The 25212-nt window shown below is 38.9% G+C and overlaps 1 pseudogene; it reads right to left on the bottom strand.

The window, feature by feature from the left end:
* LOC103260692 overlaps nt 1-18015 on the bottom strand; it is a 61627-nt pseudogene extending 43612 nt beyond the window's left edge.
* Between the last annotated feature and the right edge of the window lie 7197 nt (nt 18016-25212).

The raw sequence follows: 25212 nt of genomic DNA, 5'->3' as shown, positions 1-25212 counted from the left end.
CTTTATCGTGAAACTGCCATTGTAGTAAGTATTGCTTTCCCAAGTTCTGTGAATCATTCTAGTGAATTATCGAACTGCAGAGGTTGTAGGAATTTCTAAATTTATAGCCAATTAATCAGAAGAGTAACCTTAGATCTCACTTGCAGCTGGCATCTGAAGTGGAGTGAGTCTTATAGAGGGCTTTGCCCTCAACTTGTAGAGATTATCCTCAATGGGTCTGACTGAATCAAGTGATCTGTTTAAAAGGGTTCAGTTTTTGCTGGAAAGAGACTTGGAAGCATCAGAAGTATTCAACAAAAGGGACATTCTCCATTGCTAGTGTTGAAAATGGATGGGGGCATATGGTAAGGAACACAGTAGCCTCTAAAAGAGTAGATCTCAGCTGATAGATGCCAAGGAAATGAGTACCTCAGTCCTGCAACTTCAAGAAACTAAATTCGGTCACAAACGTGTGAATTTGTAAGGGGAGCCTGAACTCAAGATGAGAGCCTGACTGACAGCTTGATGTCGGGCTTGTGAAACCCTGAGAACTATGTCATGGCATGCCCAGACTTCTGACCTACAGAACTGTGAGCTAATAAATAGATTTGATTTTAAGCCATTAAGTTTGTGGTAATCTGTTATACAGCCATAGAAAACTAATAAAAGAGGGCCTAGGGATGAATATGTCATAAACAATATTGTCATCCTTTATCGCCATATTGTTTTGTCCTTCCAGCTTCTTTGATTATCTAGTAACATCCCCAGTACCACCTACATCACTCCAGTCCTTGTGGTTACCATGGGAGCAGCCATTTTAGACAGAAAAGCTGCCCATAGACAGCTGATTGGTCCAGGAGTGATATCTAGATGGACCAATTAGACTCCTTCTCTGGAACTTTTAGACTTGAGACCCACAGGGTTGCTGAAATGATGTGATACAAAATTCAAGAATTATCATTGACTATGTTTTCTTCTATGTGGAAGACGCTCCTGCTGTGAGTGAAAAGAATTGAGTCAGTACACAGAGAGAAACCTGGACAAAAAATATTGTAACCATATTTGAGCCCCTAACTCCAGTTGTTTTGTAGGCCCAAATACAATCTACCTGTAGGTTTGGAGAGACATTCAAGTATGTTTTACAACAAATTTCCTTTTCGTTTAAGCCAAATCAAGTTGAGTTTCTGCCTACGGTAATGAAAACAGTCCTAACTAATACAATCATAGTAGTTAAAATTCACAGTTTCCTGATTTCTATTAGGCCAAGCCTAAATTCTGCCTGTTCTAAAGCACTGTTCCTCCTTTCATGAGTACTCAACAGACAGAATGCAAGATTCTCCAGACACTATTTCTACACGACCTTTATTTTCATCTTTTTGACATTACCATACAATGCCAAAATCATTGATTTATTTGATCAATTCAGGAAAAAAACTGTTAATTAAGTTTTTACAAAAGGAATTTATTCAAAGTTGGTTCATTGAACTGGCCTTGTAGATAAGCTTCAAACATGTTTTAACAAAGATTTGCCTGAGTTAGGATACATTCAAGGCCTTCTAGGATAAAAAATGAAGAGAACCAGCATTGCTGATAGTTCCCTGATTAGTCCAAAACACTGACGCTGCCACTTCTCCTGGACTCTCTCCAGGAAGTAGTAGAATTAGCCAACATTCCCGTTTCATGTGTGATCATGTCTACCAAAGCCCAGAAGAAGTGCAAGACAATTTTAGAGAGTTAAAGAAAATACTGGGTATTTGGAAGAAACTTGGCATTTCAAGCGCTCTACCCATTTTCACACAAAAATCAAATGGAAGTGCAACAATAATGAAAGGATACATGTAGTAGTGCTTTTTCTATTGCAACCGAGCAAAAAACAAAACTCAAATTGACTTCAGAAAAAGGTTAAAAGATAAAAAGGCACTCAGATAACTAGAAACCTAGAAGATTTGACTGCATTACGACACAGCTACTCCGACCCCCAGATTCCAGCAGGGCTTTAGGATGTTGTTCTTCTCTCTCTTCCTCTCTTGGCTATGCTTTCCTCTGTGCTGGTTTTACTCTTGCTCAGCCTCTCTTCGTGTAGTCAACCAAACAGCTGCAGATTAATATCCTCAGAGCTCCAAATCCAGCAGAAAAATTCTCTTCTTCTCTAGCTTCTCCACCAAAGTGTACAACTCAAATACCACTGGACAAATTTGAGTCATGTGTCCATCCCAAATCACTGTGGCTGGGGTGGGTGAGGTTACCTTTGTGAGGTCTGAGTCTTATGGCAACTCCTGGGTCAGTGACACTCCAGGGACTGAGGTGGGAAGGGTAGTTTCTAAAGAAAATCGGAGTTGTTACCAAAAATAGGAATGTCTTCTAAGTCGGCAAAAACAGCAGCTGTCCACTAACATAGCCTTGCATGGTTCTGGCCCTACACCTAAGGTCACTCGACCAACACCTTTGAGCTCAACTGGCATTTTAAAAACTCAAAATGGTGTTGACTTCAGGTACCAAGCATTTAAGGAGCTATGTTCAATTTTTCTAATATTCAGCCTCTAGTCATTCCAACTGGTTAGTCAACTCTGAACCCACGTTATATCCCAATATTCTGTTCTTTTTCTCTAGGTCTTCTTGTCTCAGCTGCCTTGAATATCTCTATTCACCCTAGGCATGGCCTGACCTTGCTTTTGTTTTTACTAATTGTGTCCCAGAGACTGGATTGGAACCCCAGTCCCATGTCTGACCATGTTTGGATAGATTTCAATGATATCAGCATGGATACCAGAATGTTACGTGTTCCTAAATTCTTGGTCACTATGCTCCACATGCTTATTAGGACTCCTCCCAAAGTCTATCCCTAATCCAAATTACCAACTGTCCTCCATAGGCTAAGGTCTACTAGCTGGGCAAGACTTTCCTCGATTATTTACAGCTACATCTGATATTTTTTAATGCTTGTCTATAGGGGTCACTTTTAGATTTGCAGAGTTTTTCCTGTTTTGTTACACCCTAATTTTCCTCTTGGGAACCCATTCTGTGCTGATCCTTAGCTTGTTTGCCCCCAGATCCAATCCTCACCTGCTTTATTCTACATTTCAGGAGTGCTGATCCCTCCAAGCTGCATTTCCCAGGCCCCTGTGTCACCTGGTTTTCTAAGCAGATTAAGACAATGAGAAATAATAGAGGTTAGAGGAAGACAGAAGCCAGGGTATTTATTCTCCTCCCTCTCTACCTTGGATGATGCCTTTAGCAGCAGGAGCATCTTCTCCATGGCTTCAGCTCCTGCCAGACAGGCTCTGCTGCAACTTCTGCTTCTAACAGGTAGACTTGAGCCCTGGATTCTAGGAGCACTGCCTCCTTGCTTCTGTTGTCCCACCAGCAAGCAGAGGTAGCAACATCCTGCTATTGTTAATCTGAAAGTTATTACACCATGCCCACTTGGCGTCTCTACTATCACCTGTGTAACCAATTCCCTGCATAAGTTTTTTGTTTTAAAAACTCAAAATGGTTTCAGTGTTCTTGGTTGAACCCTGACTGACACTACCCTTTCCTCTGTTCTCAGCCCATTTGCCTCAAGGGAAGCTGACTCCACCCTAAGCTGCAGTGGTGGGCATGTGACTTAGACTTGGACAATCAGAATGTCTCATCCCCTCCTGGCCACGATGACTGGTTCATTTATTTTCACACAGCATAATCAGGGTCAGTTAAAAACTCCATCAGGATACTGGGATTGTTGGGAGAGAGGAAGATTCTCCGTTTTCTCATCTTGTATCTATAAAGATGCAAGCTGGATCTGCTGGCAGCCATCTTACCACCCCATAGGGAGAGCTGTGCCTGAAATGAAGTCAACATAAATGACAGCAGAGTTAAGAGATGGAAGGAGAAAAACTGGGTCTTTCTTGATAATATCTAGTGTTTGATATCTTGAGCTCATGGAATCTGAAGACAAAAGAAACTACTTCAAGGAGGATGAAGAGAGCTATTTCTATCTATAATCTTTTTAAATATCTGAAAAACCTGATCAAGGGTAGAACTAGAGACTCAAATAACGTGATCAGGGCAAGGTCTTCTCAACTCCTCCCTTCTCTTGGCTCTGATTGATTTGGTTTATGTGACAAACTCTAAACCACTATAACTAAGGATATACTATATACTTCATTGCCCTGTTATGGTCTTGGGTCTACCCCTAGGAAAATGAAAGAAGAAAAGACCAGCCCTATCCAAACACCTGGAAAGAGTTTTGGGGGAGAAGTGTTTGAAGTACTGTTGCAAAAAGAAGACGGAAGGAGTACTAAAGAGACAATAAGAGTCCCTGACCTAGTTCAATGCTTTCATTTGTAGATAGAAAAACTGAAGGTTAGAGAGGGAAATTACTTGCCCAAGACACAAATCACCTGTCACTGTCTAGTGTCACAATAGCTGGAGATCTCATTAGCCTCCTTCTATGAACAATCACCTGAAATACCATCCACGATCTTCAAACAACGCTTAGAATTTTCCCAAGCTCTCTCAGTTCACAGCACCCTTGGAGTCTCAGTCATTGTTCATGGTGCCTCTAGGCCAAAGAAATATATAACATTTCTATTTATTTAGTAGTTAGGTCCAATCAACAACATATTTATATTCTAACCACTTAGCAATCATTTGAAAAAATAATACAAATAGATTTAAAGGAAAATAAATTTATATTTCATTCTTTAATAGCCACTCTACTTATTAATGAGAGGCAAGCACTCATTGGACACTGCACAATTTCTCAAACCTTGGAATTAGATTAGTTATCACCACCATTATTTCTCATTCCACATCAATGTTCATCCACATTTTGCTTTTGATCATAGTAACTATCAAAAGAAAAAAATTATGAACATATGACATCACAGAAAGAAATACAGCATGATCTAATGTTAACTATCTCAAGTTAGTTGTTTATACAGTGTCCAACAGATATCAACTATCACTGGTTTTCTTCAGAAACGTTAAAAATCCCATAGTAGCCCTGTGAGTCAGCTGTGGTGCCCTGTTGTTCCTTGACACACAGTTTGGGAACTGCTGCCTTAAGATAAAGGTCCGTGAACTGCCCAATCAGTGACCTTGAGTGACAGAAGGGAGCTATGGAGAAGAATGAAGGTACTGCTAGCGATTGGCCAGATTGGGGAAAATCTCAATGCCATTTGAGCAGAGGAGACATCCTCCTTGAGATCCTTGCATAAAAGAAAAAGTGCAATACCAACTCCAGTTCTAAGGAATCAGGGTAACCATTTTTGGTACTATTTATTGCATTTCAGATGTTTGCTTCTCCTTGGTTTAGTTTCTATTTCATTTTGCATCTCTGGCCTATAATCTCATTGCAGACAAAGCACTTGCATCATAAATTTATTCAGAAACTGAAGCAGAATCTCATTTTAAAAATTATATTTTCCCCCAAAAATAAAAACTGGTGTTGCTTATTTTCCATCCACCCTGTCCACTCACCTAGAGGTATAGAGACCTGTGCACTCAACCTGGCTGTACCATCCATCCCATTGCTGTGAAATGCTGGTGTACACACACACACACACACACATACAGAGAGAGAGAGAGAGAGAGAGAGAGAGAGAGAGATTCCATTTTTCCATTATGAAAAAATAAAAGTGTGGTGGGAGAGACATTGAGATGTTTACCAATCAATAAAATGTTTAATGCTTTGGAGATCAACCTATGATTGCCAATGTGCAATTTTGCCAAAAACACGCGAAGAGCAACTACCATCGACTACCATTATATCAAATACACATAAAGGCTATTTTACTATCAAAAAATAGAATGAACATATCTCCATTTTAAAAGCTTGTTTATTAGCTTCATTAGAAAAAAACTCATCGCTTGTCCTTTTTTCCATTTTGCTTCAGACTAGTAAAAACTTTGTCATAGATCAGTTATCAAGAAATATCTGCATAATTGTGGCATCCTCTCAGCCCTGACTTTGCAGATATTCACTGTGATGACTTAACTTTAGGTGCCTCAGTCTCTTCATCCAACAAATGGGAGCAGTAAAACCTATTCTATTTACTTCCCAAGGTTTTTATGAATGTGAGAAAAAGCGGACACGACAGTGCTTTAAAAAAAAAGAAAGAAAGAAAGAAAGGAAAGATTAAGGTATCATTCCTCACACCTTCTTTTGAAACCCTTTATGTTGTACCCAAAATCAAGGCTACAATTACGAATCTCCAACTTTTTCTCTAACTCTCTGGCCTTGACTGGTTTAATTTAGACCCTGAACATTAGTTTAACAAAGTGCTTTCATGTTTATTATATTGGATTAGCAAATTATAAGCTATCATATGAGGCTTTTGAGAACACCCAGACAAATGGCCTGCACACAGGGAACCCTCATATACTCACCATATGGGCTTCATTTATTAAAGCTTTGGACTGCAAGCTTGGGGAGAGCCAACCTCTTTACAGAGAGACTCCTGAGGATTGGTTGCTAGGAAGCTACAAAAGCTAGTGTTTTTAATGAGATTTAAAGTATCATAAATTATATATTATTTTCTGCACTTAGGACATTCATAGCTCTTTGGTTTATTTTGTATTTCATTTTGCATTGGTGACATATAATCCCTTTACATATAAAATGCCTTGCATAAGAATTCCCTCAGAAATCAGAGCAAAATTACATTTTAAATTATTTTTTTCCTTCCTAAAATAAAAGTCCACATTGCTTTGTCTTCTCCTGCATGTCCGAGGAAGGCAATAGCTAAGAATTTATTTTCTTCAGCTTAAAAAAAAAAAAAATTAATCCCAGGCTTTCCCGATGATAATTACTCCAGTGAATACTGTGAGTTGAGTCTGGAGCCGCTGTTAATAAGAATTCTCATAATTCCATTTTCTGATGAGAGTTAATGTGGGTTCTGTGGGTTTAATTCCACAGATAATTACGAAGGCAATATTTAAAAAGCCTGTTTAGTCAGTACCCTTCCTCAACTCCCTTCAGTTTTCAACATTAAATAAAGAGGCAGCCATTCCACAAAAGAAATTCAAAAACTATTTGGTTTAACTGCCCATCTTTAAGGAGGCGAGTCATTATGCAAATGTAGTGCCCAGAATTGGCTCGTGGAGGCTGCTCCGTCCGATCTGCATAATAAAAGGCAGCCGCCGGTCGGGCGCAAAGGGCCACAGGCACATTTCTGCTGAAAGTGGCAACCGATAAGACAAACTAAGACAGTGGTTTTCGATTAAGAAATTGTTTTGATCAGGAGAGATCCTTTGTGAAGTGAGATTTTAACATCATTGGAAAACAGCAGTCCCTGAGCAGCACACGTTTCTTTTTTGCTTTCCCTTTGTAACTTCTCTTCCTGTCTATCGTGAGCTTTTCACTGATGGGCCTAAGTGTGTTTTAGAGGCATTAGACTGCTTTCAGGAACATCTCAGTGATTTAACTTAATGGCCTCTATTTTTCACTTTTAAAAAAATCAAGGGCTCTAACAAGGTGCAATTAATCAATTGTAGCAAAAGTCGTAGGAACATTTCTAAGTGGAGATGTGGGAAAATCTGTGAGGCAACAACGTGTACAGGTTTATCGATGATTGGCTGCAGAACTATGGGGCCCATGCCTGCTTAAAACGTTGAAAGTCAGCTTTGTCTTCCCTTAACACTGGCCGATCTACAGAGCTCTCCTCTTCCTAAGAGCTCTGTCTGCTTCAGGTTTCTAATCTCCACTTTTGACTGCTTGGTGTCTGGATTCAGTTTACCCTTCACCTGGCTCATAGCTAACCAATCAGAAATCTGGGCCTCACTTAGTATCCAGGTCCCACATTCTCTCTGCTCTGCTCTGTACCAAAATGCCTTTGCTGACTGCATGTTTCTTCAGCCGGCTCCTTTGAAGCACGACTTGTCAACTTATGAACTATGTCCTTTAGCCGTAATTTTAAGAAAGCCATGAGAGAGTAGAAGAATGATATGGGAAAGTTGGAACAAGTAGCAAAATGGAAAAAATAAGAACTCGTTGGCAGATTGAAAAGAGCACTTGAAATAGGGAGGGAAATGTCTGAAAAGATATTCATACACCAGAGTCATTATAGTGGTGATGTGAGTTTTGGTGTTGATCTATAGTTTCTTTTTTTGACCTGCTTGTCTTTTCTACATTTTCTACAATGATCATGCATTACAATTATATTATTTTTAAGTTATTTTTTAAACATGTACAAACTTTGAGTTTTAATATGGGTGAATGAAGCCATGCAGGTCTGTCTGGCTGCATGACCTAGGACACATTCTACCCTTTTGGAATTCCATTTTCTGACTTGTAAATAAAGGAATTGATTGTAAGTTATCTTTTAAGGTTCGTTTGTTGAGTCATCTGCGAATATCTGTTTCATCCTACAGATAAAACAAGAATAAGAAAGCATATGGATAAGGAAGAAAATAAATCTTAATCCTACAACTCAGCAATACTAAAGCTATAAGAGTGCTTGGAGATCTTCCAAAATATTCTTGTGTAAGCATTATTTGAAAGAAATAGTCCACTGAGGAGGAAAATGGTGGGAAACTTCTGATCTATCTCACTGCTGTAGACAAGATATAGTTGGCTCAAGGGTGAAAGCTGGAAAGAGGCAGAGTGAGGATTCGAAATCTGATATCCTAGATCTGTCTCGAGATTTTTTTCTTTTTTTTTTTTTCTTTTTTTTGAGTTGGAGTCTCACTCTGTCCCCCAGACTGGAGTGCAGTGCCTGCTCCCGGCCACCGCAGCCTCAGCCTGCTGGGTTCCGGCAATCCTTCCGCCTCAGCCTTCCAAGTAGCTGGAACTACAGGCGCGCACTACCACGCCCGGCTTATTTTTTTGATTTATTGTAGAGATGAGGTCTTGCCAAGTTGCCCAGGCGGGTCTCGAACCCGTGGGCTCAGGCAATCCACTCACCTCAGCCTCCCAAAGGCGCGGGATTACAGGCTGAGCCACCAAGCCCGATTCGAGATTTTTCTACCAAGTTATGTGCTGTCTTTAATTTGTGATTTCCCCATTTGACCCTTAAATAGGGTGATCATTCACTGCAGTTTTTCCTGGGATCATTCAGATTCAGGGATGTTGTCCCATATAATTATTCATAGCATCTCTTTGGCTCATGGAACATGTCCTGAATTAGACAATAACTTTTGTGGTCATGTCATCTACCCCTTAACCCAAGCCTTACTCCTTTCTCAGCCTCATAACATTTCATCTTACAACACAGCTTGATCCAAGCTTCTTCCCTGACTTCTATATTTACCAGAGAGAGGATTAACCCTAACATCTCAGAATCCATATTTACTCATGGGTTAACTTGGTCTCTAATTCTCACTCATGGTCATAGTCTGGAGTCATAAGTTAGGGTTTGGCCTCCCAGTTCACAAGCCAAACTCTTCAACACATCACAAAATACCATGCAGGGACAAACCAGACCTGCTTAACAGGAGCCCATAACACCTATGTGGTATCGAAGGATATTATTCATGAAAAATGGCAGATAATGCCACTAGGTAGCCTCCTTTCACTTATCTATTTGAAAATTATACTGTACCAGCGTTCATGTTATTTCTTCAGGAAACAGGGATTCCCCAGGCATCATCTGTGTTCCCAAGAAACTTACACAGTCTCGTTGGAGGGTAGAGGGTGAGAAGGTAGACTTTACATATCACCAACTAATCTCATCATTTTTAATCTCCTCCAGACAGCATGCCAATATAGTAGGCACTTAAAAAAATTTGTTGTATACATGCCTATATGAAGTAATACATTAATTAATATTGCCTTGCCCTCTAATTGCATGTGTATCTATCTCTTATCTCCCCAAAGATGGAACTATATCATTATAGCATGATAGATCAGAGAGGCAGAAACCTATAATAGTTAAGAGTTTGGGTCTAGAGACAGAGTTCCTGGATTTGAATTTGGCTCTCCCACTTATTAGCTGTACAATTTGGGGCAATTTATTTTATGTCTCTTGGCCTTTGCTTCCTGTTCTGAAAATGAGTATACTAACGGTAGCTACCTCTTAAGGTTGTTGAGAGGATTAATGAATTAATATATGCTAAGTGCCTAAAACAGCTTAACTCTCAGCTCTATAGGGGTAAAGAAAAAAATTTCTGATTTGTAGTATTTGTTAATTTCAGTGGTATAAATGTTCCTGTCACCAATATGATGTCACTGAATGTGGAGATGGAAAGAGATGCGCATAATTAGTTCTTCAAGGCAGCACACCATTGCTTTGTCCACTTAATGAGGCAATGTATGTGAAAGCATTTCCTCAACTTTGTACATGCGAGTCTGCCCTATTAATCATCCTCTTTTCTGCTTCTGGTCCCTATTGTGTTTAACAGAATGGTAAAGACATGGGATCAATATTCTAAATAATTATACAGACAAGCCAACTACTCACCAAGTCAGACTGAGCACTGAGGAATGAAGGCGGACTCCTCCCCAGTACTGTCTGCAAAGCATGATGTTGTCATTTCTTTCTAATGAGGCCATGATAGCAATAGCTACTATTTTAAAGGACTTACTAAATTTCAGGAACTCTGTCAAGTGCTTTATTTTTATTTTTTAGAATTACTTTTCATTCTCTGTCAGTAACACAATTATTGTGATGGCCTTAGGGAACATAGTATTCATCAAGGAATTTTTTTTATTTTTATTTTACACGCAGGAGTTACATGTGCAAGTGAGTTACAAGAGTATATTGCTAATTTGCTGAGATTTTGGCTTCTATTGAACCCATCACACCAAATAATAAACATAGTATCTAACAGGTAGTTTTTTTACCCTTGTCCTCCTCTACCCCTTCCTGCTTTTAGAGTCCCCAGAGTCTATTGTTTCCATTTATGTCCATATGTATTGTCAAGTACTTTAAATATATGATTCTATTTTATCTTCACAACAACTTTTTGAGATGGGAATTGTAATTCCCAAATTACAGATAAGACAACTGAGACTCAGTGAAGTAAATAACGTGCTCTTATTCCACCACTACTAAGTAACAAAACTAGGATTCAACCACTGGTCTATGTGATGCCAAAGTTCACACCCCAAACTATTACACTTAGCTGCCATCATTCTTTTCAAGTTCCAATGTCATTTTAACTTTGACTCTTGGTGCCAATAAGCAACATACCATGGTGACTCAGAGGATATACTCTAGAGCCAGCCCAGATTCAAATACTACTCTGCTATTTATCAGGCTTATGACTTTAGGCTAATTACTTAATCTCTCTGTTCCTCAATTTCTTTATCTATAAAATAAATATAATTATGGTGCCTGCTTTATGAGAATTAAATGTGCTAGTATGCATAAAATATTTAGAACAGGGTCTAACATACAGCAAGTTCTATGTAAGTGTTTATTAAATGAAAATAAAATTATTTTAGATGAGGTAAGTTTCCCTGAGTTTCAAGACACAAATGGTATAAAAGTAACTTTTAGATACAATTGCCAAGCTGCCTAATTCACTATCCAGAAAAGATCCTGGCAGATGAAACCAAACAATATTAGGAGCAAATACAGACAAATACCAGGCCTAGCTTTCCTTGTGCAAATGTATTCAACACTGATTTTTTTTTTTTTCTTAAACAGCCTCTATGGAAACCATAGTCATAACATGTAAAGTGCAACTAATACTTTTCTAAGCAGGTTCTTCAAAGGGAGCTATTAATGCCCTTCAGAGGACAGATGATAAGAAGAAAACAGGGGTTTTTATATAGTGATAAACTCACTACTTAAGCTGCTTTTCCTCAATTACAGGTAACACAAACTCCTCTCAGCTAACCAACCCCAAACAAGGCTTTCCAGACATGGCTTCCTTATGAATCTCCAAATAATAATTAAACACTCCTGTTGAAAGGCAAGGAAAGCTTTGGAAAAATCTGATGAAGACATAGACCCGAGTGAGGTTGCTGTGTCCTTCAAATGGGGGGCTTTTTCATGATGTTCATCTTTCTTTTCCAAAACACTTAGCTAAAGTGATGGCAGCAATACAAGAAGGGAGACCCAAACAAACGCCAAAGAACTGTTTTGCTAAGATTGACAGCACCCACCCAAACCCTTAACCTCACATGTGTTCATTTAGTTCATCACACCTAGATTGCACATATGTTCTCCAGTAAGCCCTCTATTATTAGGAATTGTTTCTTCTTTATAGAAAGTTATAATAGAATCCAACTACCACTTACAAGATCGGGGTTAGAGGAACATGATAAATGATACTACCAGAATGCAAATGATACTACCGGAATGCAATCATCAAAACTAGGAAATTCCATAGGCTAAATGGCCTACTTTATATCAACCAAATGCAGTGTGCAGAATGTGTTTGCATCCCAGTCTGAGCAAACCAATTGCAGAACATCATTTGAACACTGAGTGAATATTAAGAAATTAATGTCAATTTTTAGGTATATTAAAGATATATGTATGTTTTTTAAAAGTCATTATCTCTTGGGAATACATACTGCAGTATTTATAGATGAAATAATGGGGTATCTAGTAGTTGCTTTAAACATTCCAAAATGGGGTGAGGGATGTAGGGTAAGGAAGTCAGAAGTGATGAAATCAGATTGGCCATATGTTGATAGTTGTTGGCTAATAAGTACACAGGGTTTATTATACTACCTTCTCTACCTCGTATATGTTTAAAGATTTCCATAGTTAAAAGTCTTACCAAATTTCTGAATCAGAAACACAGGAATCCTTTCTGACTTTCCTCCCCCTTCTTTCCTCTCCCTTCCTCCCTCCCCAAGACCCCTCCTCCTGCCTGCATTCCATAGGTAGGCTGGCCTCTTCTACATACTGCATACCATCTCCTCCCCACACAGCAGCAGCCACTGTAGTCAAATTCTCAAAGCTTCTTTCCTGCATTACTGCAACAGCCTCCTAACTGTCCCCAGTCTCAAAACTCTGAAGCCACCAACTTCTCTCCCACCAGAGTAATCTTTCCAAAATTCAAATCTGATGAAGTCACTCCCCTGCTTACAACCCTTCAATGACTCATCTTCACCTCAGAAAGTATCCAATCATGACTCACAAGACCCATCATGATTCATTCCCTACCATTCCATCCCCATCTTGCCTTCAAGCATGGTAGGTTCCAGTGATATCAGGCTACTTGTCATCCACTTGACAAAAATATATTGGGCCCCTACTATAAGAGAAATACCGTGCAAACGTGGGAAACACAATGGCAAGCCGCACAGACCAGTCTCTATCTTATGGAGCTTACATTCTAGTAGGGGAGACAGACAATGCATAAATAAACAATAGTTGGTGATGAATGGTAGATGTATTCACCTGTAATCTCCTGAGCTTGCTATGCTCTTAATCATCTGTGTCTTTTGCACATCCTGTTGCTTTCACTTGGAATTCCACAATCAGCTCCCTTCCATCTGCTGAATGCCTGCCCTTTAAGATGCAATCCAACTGTTGCCTCCTTGGGAAAAGCTTCCCTACCTCCTTCAGACTGGTTTTTCATCATTATGTCACCAACATCTTTTACCTTGCCTAAACCAAAGTAGTCATGCCATAAATGCTTATTGAAAGAACAAATGAGTGAATGGGTTGACGGATGAATTTCTGCCTTCCTTAAACTGACTTTCTCAGGCTTCTGAGTCATGTGTGTTATGAGCCGAGGTTATATTTGAGCATTATTCTATATCTTGAAGCAGATGGGATTATGATGTACAATTTGTTAAAAAGTCATTAAAAATGAATATTTGCTTAAGGCAAAAATTTCCCTAAGTGTTTCCAGTGAATTTGTATTATGTGCAAAAAGAGTACCATGGTGAAATATTTTGAGTTAAATAAGTTACTGGCCAGGAACCATGGCACATGCCTATAACTCCAGTAGTTTGGTAGGCCAAGGCAGGAGAACTGCTTGAGACCAGGAGTTTGAGACCATCCTGGGCAAGGATGATCCCTGTCTCGGAAGGAAGAAGGAAGGAAGGAAGGAAGGAAGGAAGGAAGGAAGGAAGGAAGGAAGGAAGGAAGGAAGGAAGGAAATTAGCTGGATAACTGTAGTTCCATCTACTCAGGAGATGGAAGGATCACTTGAGCTTAGGAGGTCGAGGTTGCAGTGAGCCATGATCACACCAGTGCACTCCAACCTGGTGACAAAGCAAAATCCAGTCTCTCTCTTACAAAAAAACAAAGTCATACTGAGTTATTCTTTTTTTTATTATTCTGGGATTTCTCAACTCTAATTGCATTGTGACCCCCCCCCATGAGGCTTTATATAATTCTCCAAAACATGTTTGACCAACAGACCCTTTTGTTCTCAGCACATCTCAACAGACTAATGTTCTGAAAAGCATCTTTTAGGAAACACTGGTCTACCTGATGCCTTTTCTATAGTCTAGAAGTTTTCCTTTACTAGTCCATTTGACCTATCTTTAAAAAAAAAAGTAATAAACAGAGCTTTGCCACAATAGCTGTGCAACAGAAGAAGATGCTATAGCTCTCTGTTCTCTTGCCTCCTCATCTTTTAAGCTATCATAATAATGCATGTCATGCCTGAATCAGCAAAACAAAAAGTACTTTTCAAGGACAGGGCATATGAATTTTATTTTCCAGCTTTCTCCTTTTCTGTCTTTACTCCTCAATCTATTCAGTAAAGGTAGCAATGCCTTGGTAATTGAGAAAACGGCATATCAATCAATGCTTGTTAAAACAAATGTACAAAAATGAAAACCTCTAAGGACAAAAATCAGTAGCTGCAAAGGCTGCTTCTGGATACGTGAGAAATGAAATAAGAGTAGACAATATGTCATTTGGGAGAAGAGTTTCTTTAACACAATGGTTTATGTTGTTTTCTAAAACACAAAAAATGCAATAAAATACATGTGAATGTGTGTTTTTACACACATGTATGAATATCTATTTTATACTATCGTGGTGAGAAAATAAAATTGGCAAGGGTTTTCTTTTCAGGGTACATCTTTGTAGCTTAAATGATGACTAATCTTACTGATTAAATCCGATCACTGGATTATTGATATTAATTCTTTCTTTGGGTTGACAGCTGTAGGATGGAAATGTCATAGGAAACACACTGAAATCGACTGAGCCCAATTAAATAGGCAGGACCTGAGCCAACACATAGAAAATACATCAATCACAGCTCACAGTTTTATTTTTAAGTCAGAATATTTTTATAACCTAAGAAAGTAAGTTTAAAACGTGGTATTAATAACAAAGTTATTTTACATGATGATTTGCATGATGATTCAAGCTTTATTCCATTGTTTTAAACCTAATCTGTCAACAGTGAAAATTTTCTTAAACTCTTTTTTAGCACAATTTGACCAAGAAATGTTCAGGGATAAAGAATGCTTTATCATCTTCAGTATTTTAAGCCCTGCTTTTAGTTAAAGCTTTTAGTTAAACAAGGACAAGTCTAATCTGGCAATTTGCAAATAGGCTCATTTCTGCACCCATTCATTAATGTGCTGATTAGAATCATAATGTAGAGTTGGGGGCATCTTAAAGTCAACTCATTTATGGAAATGCTCATAAATTTAGCAAATCATTGTTCAAACAGAACCATTCCATGATTATAGAATGTAGGAAAAGAGCAGATTTTAAGCAATCAAGGATGGAGAAGCATACAAGCTTCTTGTTACAAAGTTATCCAGACTGAAGTGAAAGATATCCAGTATCGGTAAATGATAGAACTGACAGATTCCAGCAAAATTGGTCAGAGTCCAAGTATAGAAAGCAGTGAGGAAAAGGGAAATTGAGACATATAGAAAAAAAAAGTCAAACCACATTTGAAAGAAGATTGACCATGAGTTAATCACTGTTGATACTAGGTGATTGGTACATGCAGGTTTACTACTTTTATATTTGTTTGAAACTTTTCATGATAAAAATGTAAAAAAATTTAAAACCCTTTGACTTCTAGTAAGAGATATACTAATTTTAAATGAATAAAAAAGGAAACCAAATGCAAATTAAAAACTATGAAAGGAATATATTGGCTATAAGGAGGAAAGAAGGAAAGAAAACCTTCCAGGGAAAGGAATAAAGACCATATATAGGGAATATTTCGAAGACAATCAGGATTGAGAATAACTGAGATAGAATTGCATTTTTCGATTTTAAGAAAAAGCAATTATTGAAGAACACTACATATCTGAAAGAGAAAAGAAAGATTTATGGACAGAAAATTTGTCACATTGCTGGGACAAAAATTTCAAAAAGTATTTAAATCAAAATTCTCATGAGAAGGTGGGCTATAAAAAAAGAGAGGAAATCTAAACTGCTAGGTATATAAAGGGAATTTGTGAAGGTGAAAAAGACACCTCAGAAAGTTTCAAGAATTTCTTTCCTTCCTTGATAGTATGTATTCCCCCATACCAGTCACCTTTTCCTTCTGCATTCTGTACTTCTAATAGAAACATCACCATGCTTCTAACTGGTACTAGGACAGGGCAGGGGACAGATGGCATGCAATCCTAGGCTCTTCCTCAATGGTCACAGGTAGCAGGTGGCCAGGTGTACAACTACGTGCAGCTATTAAAGCTTATAGCCTTGGCTGGGCTTGGTGGCTCAGCCTATAATCCCGCACTTTCGGAGGCCAAGGCAAGCGAATTGCCTGAGCCTGCAGGTTCAGGGCCAGCCTGGGCAACTTAGCCAGACCTCGTCTCTACAATAAAAATTTTAAAAATTATCCGGGCATGATAGCACACGCCTGTAGTTCCAGCTACTTGGAAGGCTGAGGCAGAAGGATCGCCAGAGTCCAACAGGCCGACACTGGGGTGGCTATGAGCGTGCCACTGCACTCCAGCGTGGGCGACAGAGTGAGACTCCAATCAAAAAAAAAAAAAAGGAACCAATCTTGTTTCCCATCGAAGCTGGACTGGATTAAAAAAAAATGGTACATATACACAATGGAATATTATGCAGTCATAAAAAAGGACAAGCATGTGGACTTTGCAGCAACTTAGATGGATTTAGAGTCAATCATACTCAGTGATCTATCACAGAAACAAAGAACAGAGTGCCATATGTTCTCACTCATAAGTGGACCTTGACCAATTATAATACAATAAGAAAGGGATTGGCAGTAGTGGGAAACTGTCAGGGGAGGGGGGGTGGGATTGACAGTTGAGGGAAACTGCTAGGGGAGGGAGGGGCATACCTCATCAACAAAGATACCTGCCTAATCAACATTTGTATACCTAACCCTGAATTGAATTGTACCCCACATCTTTATAATAAAAAATAATAATTAAAAAATATTGTCTATGCTTAAAAAAAAAACTTAATGCCTTAAAATCTTTTGCCATTTTCCCTCCCAGAGTTTTCAGCATTCTATTCCTTCTGATTGGCATCTAGTAGATTCTCAATAATTATTTATCACGTGAATAAAGAAATGAGTGAGTAGAGAAATAAGAATGAATCAATGAGCCACAGACTTTCCCTTGCATGATACCATTTCCACTAGACACCTGGGCCATATGAACTGTCACACTACATTTAGTTCCATCTCACCTTGGAGTGAACTCCACAGGAGAACTGGGGGTTTCGGAGTCACTTTTGATACCTTCCTGTCCCTCACCTTCCCTGTAAATGAATGACCTAATTACATCAGTAATTGTATGAACCCAGTTTTGAGGACCCAGTACTTTGTGTCTCCTGTTACAAATAAAAATCTGCTTGGAACATAGACAGCAAATAGCAGTGAAATGACCCTCAGGTCCTGTTGATGCCCCTTCCTACAAATCTCTCGAGATACAGAGGAATGGTAATAGCGTAGTCCCTCATCTATCATCTAGCTGGATCTTTATCATCTCTCACCTAGGCTATGTCAGTAGTTCCCTAACAAGTTTGCTCCAATACAATCCTCAACTGCAGGTCCCATCATGCCATTTGAAATGTCCACTGGATCCCGTAACTCACAAGATAAAAATCAAAGCTCCTTAGTGTAACAGCAACAGAGACTTACCACCACCTGAGCTGGCTGCATGTCCCAGGACTCCCTCCAGCCACCCATCCACTCATCATTTTCCTCTGCTCCTGAGGGGGAGTTCCCTTTGAGGGAGATCATGCTGATCTTTTTTACTAGAAATGCTTTCCCCCTCTTTTTCTTCAGCTATAGCACTACAGATCCTTCCAGGCCCACTACAAACATCACCTTTGAAATACTTTTTAATCATGTTTTCTCCTCTGTTCTCACTGGCATTTAGGTCATAGGCTTTTCTAATACTTATTAGGTCATTCTAGAATTATTAGTTGGCTTGTCAGCTCTTCTTTTATAATAAACAATGAACTCTTATTCAGGTCAGAATCCCTCATCCCCAGCAAGCCACCTGGCATATAGTAGGTACTCAATACATTTTTGTTGTATAACATAATTCACATCTGGGAATGAGGAAAAAACAGAAAGAGGAGTGACCCAAGATGAAGTCAAAAGAATGCCATGAAAAAGAGAGTAAAGGAAGACATAGGAGTTTAGCACATAAAGATCCAAAGTAGCAAATATCTGGCATATAGCAAGCTTTCAGGGCAACTGTAACCTCACTGTTAGAAAAAATGAGGGCAGTTATATAAGTTTTCCCACTTTGTAATATCATTCTATGCCAAAATAATTGTTTCCTCATCTGGTAAAGAAAAAAAGTTGGTATAGCAGAACAGAAGATCATACCATGGGTTTGAAACCTGAGGGGGTGGGGGAGAAGGAGGAAGGAAAAGAGAAAAATAAAGAAGTCCTAAAAAGATAAATGCAATAACCTAATTACATCAGAGATTTTATTTACCAAGTAATTTTATTTACCAAGTTTTGGGAACCCAACACTTCTCGTGGTCTGCTAATAGTAAGAATGATCCTAGAACACAGACAAGAAATAGCAGTGAAGTGGTCTCCTCTCTCCTTTTCCCTTCTTTGCTAAAATGCCCTTGATTTCCCCCCATTAATTGCACACCAGTTCTTCCAACATAGAGAATATCTTCTAAATTACCCTGTGGTGTGAGGGATAATGCAGTGTATGTGATGAATGAAACACTCAGCTCCTCAAAGCTCCCCAAATACTTCTTTCAAAAATGATCCACTATTTTCTTAGCTTGAATAGTCTTTTTATACCAACCTCAGTGACTACCAAAACAGTTTAATGTTATTAGAATATCATCAAGTTTCATTATGTTTAATAGGAGATGGTGACAAGAGATAATTTTAAATACATTTTCACCAAAATTAAAACCACAAGTTGTAAAATTAATCTTAGAAGTGTCAGTTATAATGTGATGTAATTTCAGTCTCCTTAAACTTATTCTAGTTAACTGCTCTGGTATGGAGCTCTAGCAATAAAATTATAAATACAGCAAAGTTAAAATATCAAATACCCATCTTCATTCTTGATAATGAAAACTGTAGTTTGTCACATCAATTTATTTTAGTTTAAATGGATTATCTAAAGGAAATGGCATGGTCAAATATCTCACTATCTGTTCATCACTGAGTGTATATTCATTGAGTATCTATATGTAGAGCATTATTGGTGGGTCCAGCATGAACTAGCAAGAAAGATAACAGGACAAGGTGAGAGGATTGCCTAAGCCCAGAGGTTCAAGACCAGCCTAGACAACTTGGTGAGATCTTGTCTCTACAATATAACAAAAAGTTAGCTGGGTGTGGTAGAGTACACCTATAGTTCCAGCTACTTGTAAGGCTGAGGAGGAAGGATCACCTGAGTCCAGCTAGTCAACACTGGGGTGGCCATGAGTGTGTCACTGCACTCCAGCCTGGGCAACAGAGTAAGACTCTGATTCAAAAAAAAGAAAAAGAAAAAGAAAGAAAGATAACAGGCATTGCTTGCTCATTTCCCCCACCCTCATAACTAACTCACTTAGAGGATAACCTAGAATTGTATAAAATTAAATATGGTTTGTATTTTTTATTCATGTTCTGTTTCATGTCACAAAGGGGTTTTGAGGTTCCTTTTTAAAAATACATGAAATAAATACAATAAAAAAAGAAAACCTTAGATGTTCTCATTGACGTTAAAGAGAAAATACAAACATGTATGTTGTAAAACTCTTTGTGTAATAAATAACTGAGTGTTGTGTGAAAAACAATGCATGAAATACAACAGGATAAAGCAGAGTAAACTAGGATGAAGAGAAAATGAAAGCAAGCAAACAGATAAGTGAACATTCAGTTGAAAGAGGTGGGCTGAAAATGAAGCAAACAGCTCCCTAAGAGCCACAGCAAAGAACAAATTCGCATGCAGGTGCATACACACACACACACACACACACACACACACACACACACACACACACACACACCAGTTGCTTAGAGGAAGCCAAGCTTTTCTGGAAATAGAACTTGAGTGATACTTTCATGGAACATATAAAGAAATACTGAAATGTTTCCTTGACAACAGCATCCCTATATCTTTTGGAGTAGTGAGTTCCATGAAACTTTGCTGATGACAGAGGGGCAATACAGGAGGACAAAGCAAATACACCAAGCATGTTACTTTCGAATCCTCATTGCCTCCCAGGAGCTAATTGTCTACTTGAGGTCTCTGAGAAATCCAATTAGAATTTATAGCCCATATGATATGAGTTATGGTAGTCATATGTACAAGGTATCATGAAAACACACAAAAAAGAGGGGAGCCTTAAGTAAAATTCTAAAGGAAAAGAAAGGTTAGCTTAGACTAAAAGAATCAAAATATTGGAGCACAAGTCAAGTTCAGTTCTCAACTGTATCTTGTGGTTCTTTTCAAAATTTAAACTAGCTGCTAACATTTAAAAATCCAGATTTCCCATTTCTTAAAAAATATTGAGATATTTTCTAACAGAGAGCCCACATTCTTCCGTGGCAAATATCGGCTGAGGCTGAGCAGCAGCCTTTTCTTTAGAGACAGTGAGCATGCTCCAATTGTCCCAGACCCCTCCTGGTCCACTTTATTTGTTTCTGTTTGTTTGTTTGTTTGAGTTGGAGTCTCACTCTGTCACCCAGACTGGAGTGCAGTGGCCACTCCCGGCCACCGCAGCCTCGACCTGCTGGGGATCCAGCAATCCTTCCGCCTCAGCCTTCCAAGTAGCTGGAACTACAGGCACGCGCTACTACGCCTGGCTAATTTTTGATTTTATGTAGAGATGAGGTCTCGCCAAGTTGCCCAGATGGTCTCGAACCCACGGGCTCAGGTAATCCACTCACCTCAGCCTCCCAAAGCACTGGGATTACAGGTTGAGTCAACGAGCCTGGCTCACTTTACTTGTTTAGCTTACCTTTCTTAGCCCCATAGGTACCCAATGCATAAGTGAAGGAAATGTCTCTTGCTTTAAAAAAAAAAAAAAGGAGGAATAGCATGTACAATAGTATGAAGCATCACAATATCTTGGGGAGACTAGAACACGTTGAAGAGAACACATAGAAGGGATAGAGAGGAAGTCAGAGTGGCCAGGGAGAACCAGATCCTATTCAAGACAGCACTGCAGGAAGAATAAAAGTTGTCACACCCGTTCTTCAGTTCATGTGTTTCATTGATCCCACTTGCTAGAAGAAGCTCTTAATGTCTAGTTGTTGCTGAGGTTGTAGATCTTTAATGAGTCTAGGTATACCACCTCTCTGCAAAAGGCTTCCTATGAACATTACCATTCAAAGACTCACATCTCCATCTCTTTTCTGGCGCAGGACGAGTTCCACATTTAAATGTGAAATAATCCTCAGGAATCAGTGTCTCCTGGACTTTTCTTCTGTATCTGAAAACCCCTAGCATGGCAAATCTTCTCACTCCTCTCTGCAGATCCAATGCTCAATGTAAAGACTGCCATCTACTTGAAACTGTTGTTTATCTACCTGGAGGTAAGCGCTTTCTCCTGTGAATCTTTTGTGGCCCTCAGAGCTTGGTATCTTGTGTAACAGTTATTTGTGCATACATTTGTTTCCTTGTTTGATTTTGGGACTTAGGAGGAGGAATACCAAAAATACTTCTAGAATGAGAGAGTGTATCTTCTCTTTGATATTCATCTGCATCCTGCACACTCTTATCACAGCCCCAGTCATTCAGTCAATAAGCCACGATTGATGACCCGCCAGCACTGTTCTAGGCACCAAAGAACCACCTCAAAGAGACAGAAAGCCATCCTGGCCTCAAGGAATTTACATTCTAGAAGACATATATGTTTATTTGTAAACAAATAAATATGTGATGGACACAAAACACAGTGAAATGAAAGACAATGACCAGAGTGGTGATGCCTACTTGGAGATGGGGCATTAGGAAAGGTCTCCATGAAGAGGAGGCATCTGAGATGAGACCCAAGTAAATTATGAAACGGAATCCTCTGAGGGCAAAGTGCTCCAGGCAGAAGGAGCAGCAAAGGAACAGGCTCTGAAGCAGGAACAAGCTTGGCATGTTTACAGAACAGAAAAGAGGCCAAAGGGACTGGAGAGTAGTGATTGAAGGAGAGAACAACAAGGAAATGAGGCCAGAGGTAAACACTTCAGTGCCCTGTGGACTGGGCACTATGACCCATGGGCCAAATCCAACCTGCTGTTTGTTTTTATATGATCTGTGAGCTAAGAATGATTCTTATATTTTTAATTGGATGGAAATTAGTTAAAAGAAAAATGATGTTTTATAGCATGTAAAAGTTATATAAAGTTTAAACTTCAGTTTCCGTAAGTAAAGATTTATTGGAATAGAGCCATGCCCATTCAATTATGGTCTACAGTCCCTCTTACACTACAACAGCAATTGAATAGTTGCAGCAGAGGCCATATGGACCGCAAAGCCTGAGATATTTACTATCTGGCCCCTTACAGAAAAATTTGCCAACCCTTGAAGTAGACTATAAGCTTCCTAAGGTCCATTCATTTATTCAACAAATATTCCTAGAGGGTTTTCTTGCCAGGCATTATGTTGGCTCCTGGGGATACATGGTGGATTAAGTCATACAATGGAAGATTCTGAATTCCAATAAAAGTACATTCAATACTGAGTGAGAAGGAAGGCAGTTTTCTTTGAGTTCAAGGATTTACAAAACTCTGTGACCCATGTCTTCCTCCCACTGAACAGAGGCATCTGGCCCCATTTTCATCAACCCCCAAAAAAGAGAGAAGCTGTGTTCTGAAAAGTGACCAGCTTGTTATACAAACGCAGCCAATCAGCAAAATCCAAAGGTTCTGAAATATGTTGAGTCAAACTTTTTTGTTTCAGAGCAAATACGAAAAAAGAAGATAAAGTCCTCAGAAACGGAATATTATTTAGCAAGCGATGGAAAGTGTTCTCACTGCACTAATGAGTCATTAAGTGAGGCGTTTGGGAACTGGGGAGGTGCTATAATTAGGTTATCTGTATTTTTAACACAAGAAAAATAATCCTAGGCGGCATTAACCAATGCAGCTGTATTGGAAGGGAGACAACTCTCTGCAAGTCTCCAAACAGAAGGGAATCATTTTTAACAACTCAGAGCTCAGCTGAGCAGTTAATTTAACAAAATGCTTAAGAACAAACCCTCAGTCATTGGTATCCATCTTTAACTGTCTCCTAGCTGTACCATAACTAGAAAGCAACACTCCATTCCAAAACACCAGACCTGTACAGATATCAGTTTAGATGGAGTGGAAACAGCAAATCTGATCATAACAAAAGGGGAACAGGAATGAAGTGAGTGATGGGTTAGGAATTTCACATAATTAAATTGTCAAAGGCCACAAAAGGAATGTGAAAATCAGGGGATATCACCATCATGGGGGAAGAGAGAGGGGATTTAGTTACAAATACATTTCTGAGGAAGATGAAGAAAAATACATGTCCAGATTGCTCATTTTTGGCCTAATGAATAAATCATCTTGCCCCCCACCCTCCACCCCCAATGCACCTGCTGCTTTGAAAAGTCCTTTCCACACCAACCCAACAGTAAATGCCTCACGATGGCTCCAACAAGGCTGGAGGCGCGCCAACGAAAATTACCACTCTTCAACCAAGATAAACATCATATTACTTCATTACCCTTTTAAAACATATGCAAATTAAATCCATTATTCTTTTTTCACCCAGAAATGAAGTTCGTTTGGCTGGAATTCAGCGATTCCTTTTGTTGCAGTTGACCATGAATGGATGAACTTCATGTAGATGGTGCCCACTCCCCATCTTTGAATCAAACATTAATACCATTTGACAGTAATAAATAACACTTATCACAATAGGGATGGAATAATGATTTTCCCACTCAGCTGGCTCATCAGAGCCTATCAGCTGACAACTGCATAAATGAGATTAGCATAACAGCTGCCTATGACAAATGTATCTAAATCCTTCTAATGCCAACTAGTGCTTTGATCTTCCTATCAAGTTGATGCCAAAACCCAAATCCATTTCTGTAAAATATATCTTGTTTATTATAGATACATATGTATGTCCCAGCACAGTCTGCAATCCCAAGACATCCTTAATTAAAAGAATTTGGAATATTGATTGAAAATTGTCACCTCTGGCTTTGTACTTCCTCCCATGACTTTGCTGAATATTTTAAGAAATTTATTTTCAAAATGGAACTGATGCTTTGCCTTCCCATACTTCCTCTTGAGTCACTCACCAGAATCTAATGAGCTCCCATTCTGATGTTTTCAAATGAAAATAATTACCATGGTTCCATTTTGATTATTGCCTTTCAGAGGTATCAGGTTCATAAAAATTTAAATCAACTCCAAGTAACATAAGCCACAGTCCTTTACTTCCTATTATACAGTCACAATGAAACACAGACTTGTTCTTTGTTTTGGAATGCAAATGGGGTTTGAGATCAAACCTGAACTATAATGTCTTCATTTATCCTCCTCAACAATCCACAGTGCTGATGAGGGTAATATGAGGAGCAGTAAATACACATTTTTGGTGTCCAGATCCCTGCAAACCTCAATTTGTTTCTCCTACTGAACTTGAAGTTGAAGCAAAACAGGAAATCTACTGTCCAAAAAATTGCACATCAGATGTTAGGGAGCTTAGAATATAAGGAGTTAGAATTAATTAAGAAAGGGGAGGCAGTTTGGAAAGCAAGGTTAGCACATGAGTTGAATGTGTATCTAAGTATCCCATCGTGGTACATATTAAAGACATAGAGTAATAATAGCTAGGTTACTTCCCACTCCTCTGTATGAAGCACTTTAATCACATCCACATCATAAGACTCCTTCAAACAATTAAATTAGTAAGTCAGTCAACAGTCATTCACTTAATCAATTTTTTCAGGGACCTGCCATGTACTACTATTCTAAATGCTAAGATAT

This window comes from Carlito syrichta, unplaced genomic scaffold, assembly GCF_000164805.1.
Source record: "Carlito syrichta isolate Samal-C Ts95f unplaced genomic scaffold, Tarsius_syrichta-2.0.1 Scaffold303298, whole genome shotgun sequence".
NCBI classification, from domain to species: domain Eukaryota; kingdom Metazoa; phylum Chordata; class Mammalia; order Primates; family Tarsiidae; genus Carlito; species Carlito syrichta.
The sequence above is the reverse complement of the archived record's forward strand: the minus strand, read 5'-3'. Positions and strand labels throughout refer to the sequence as shown.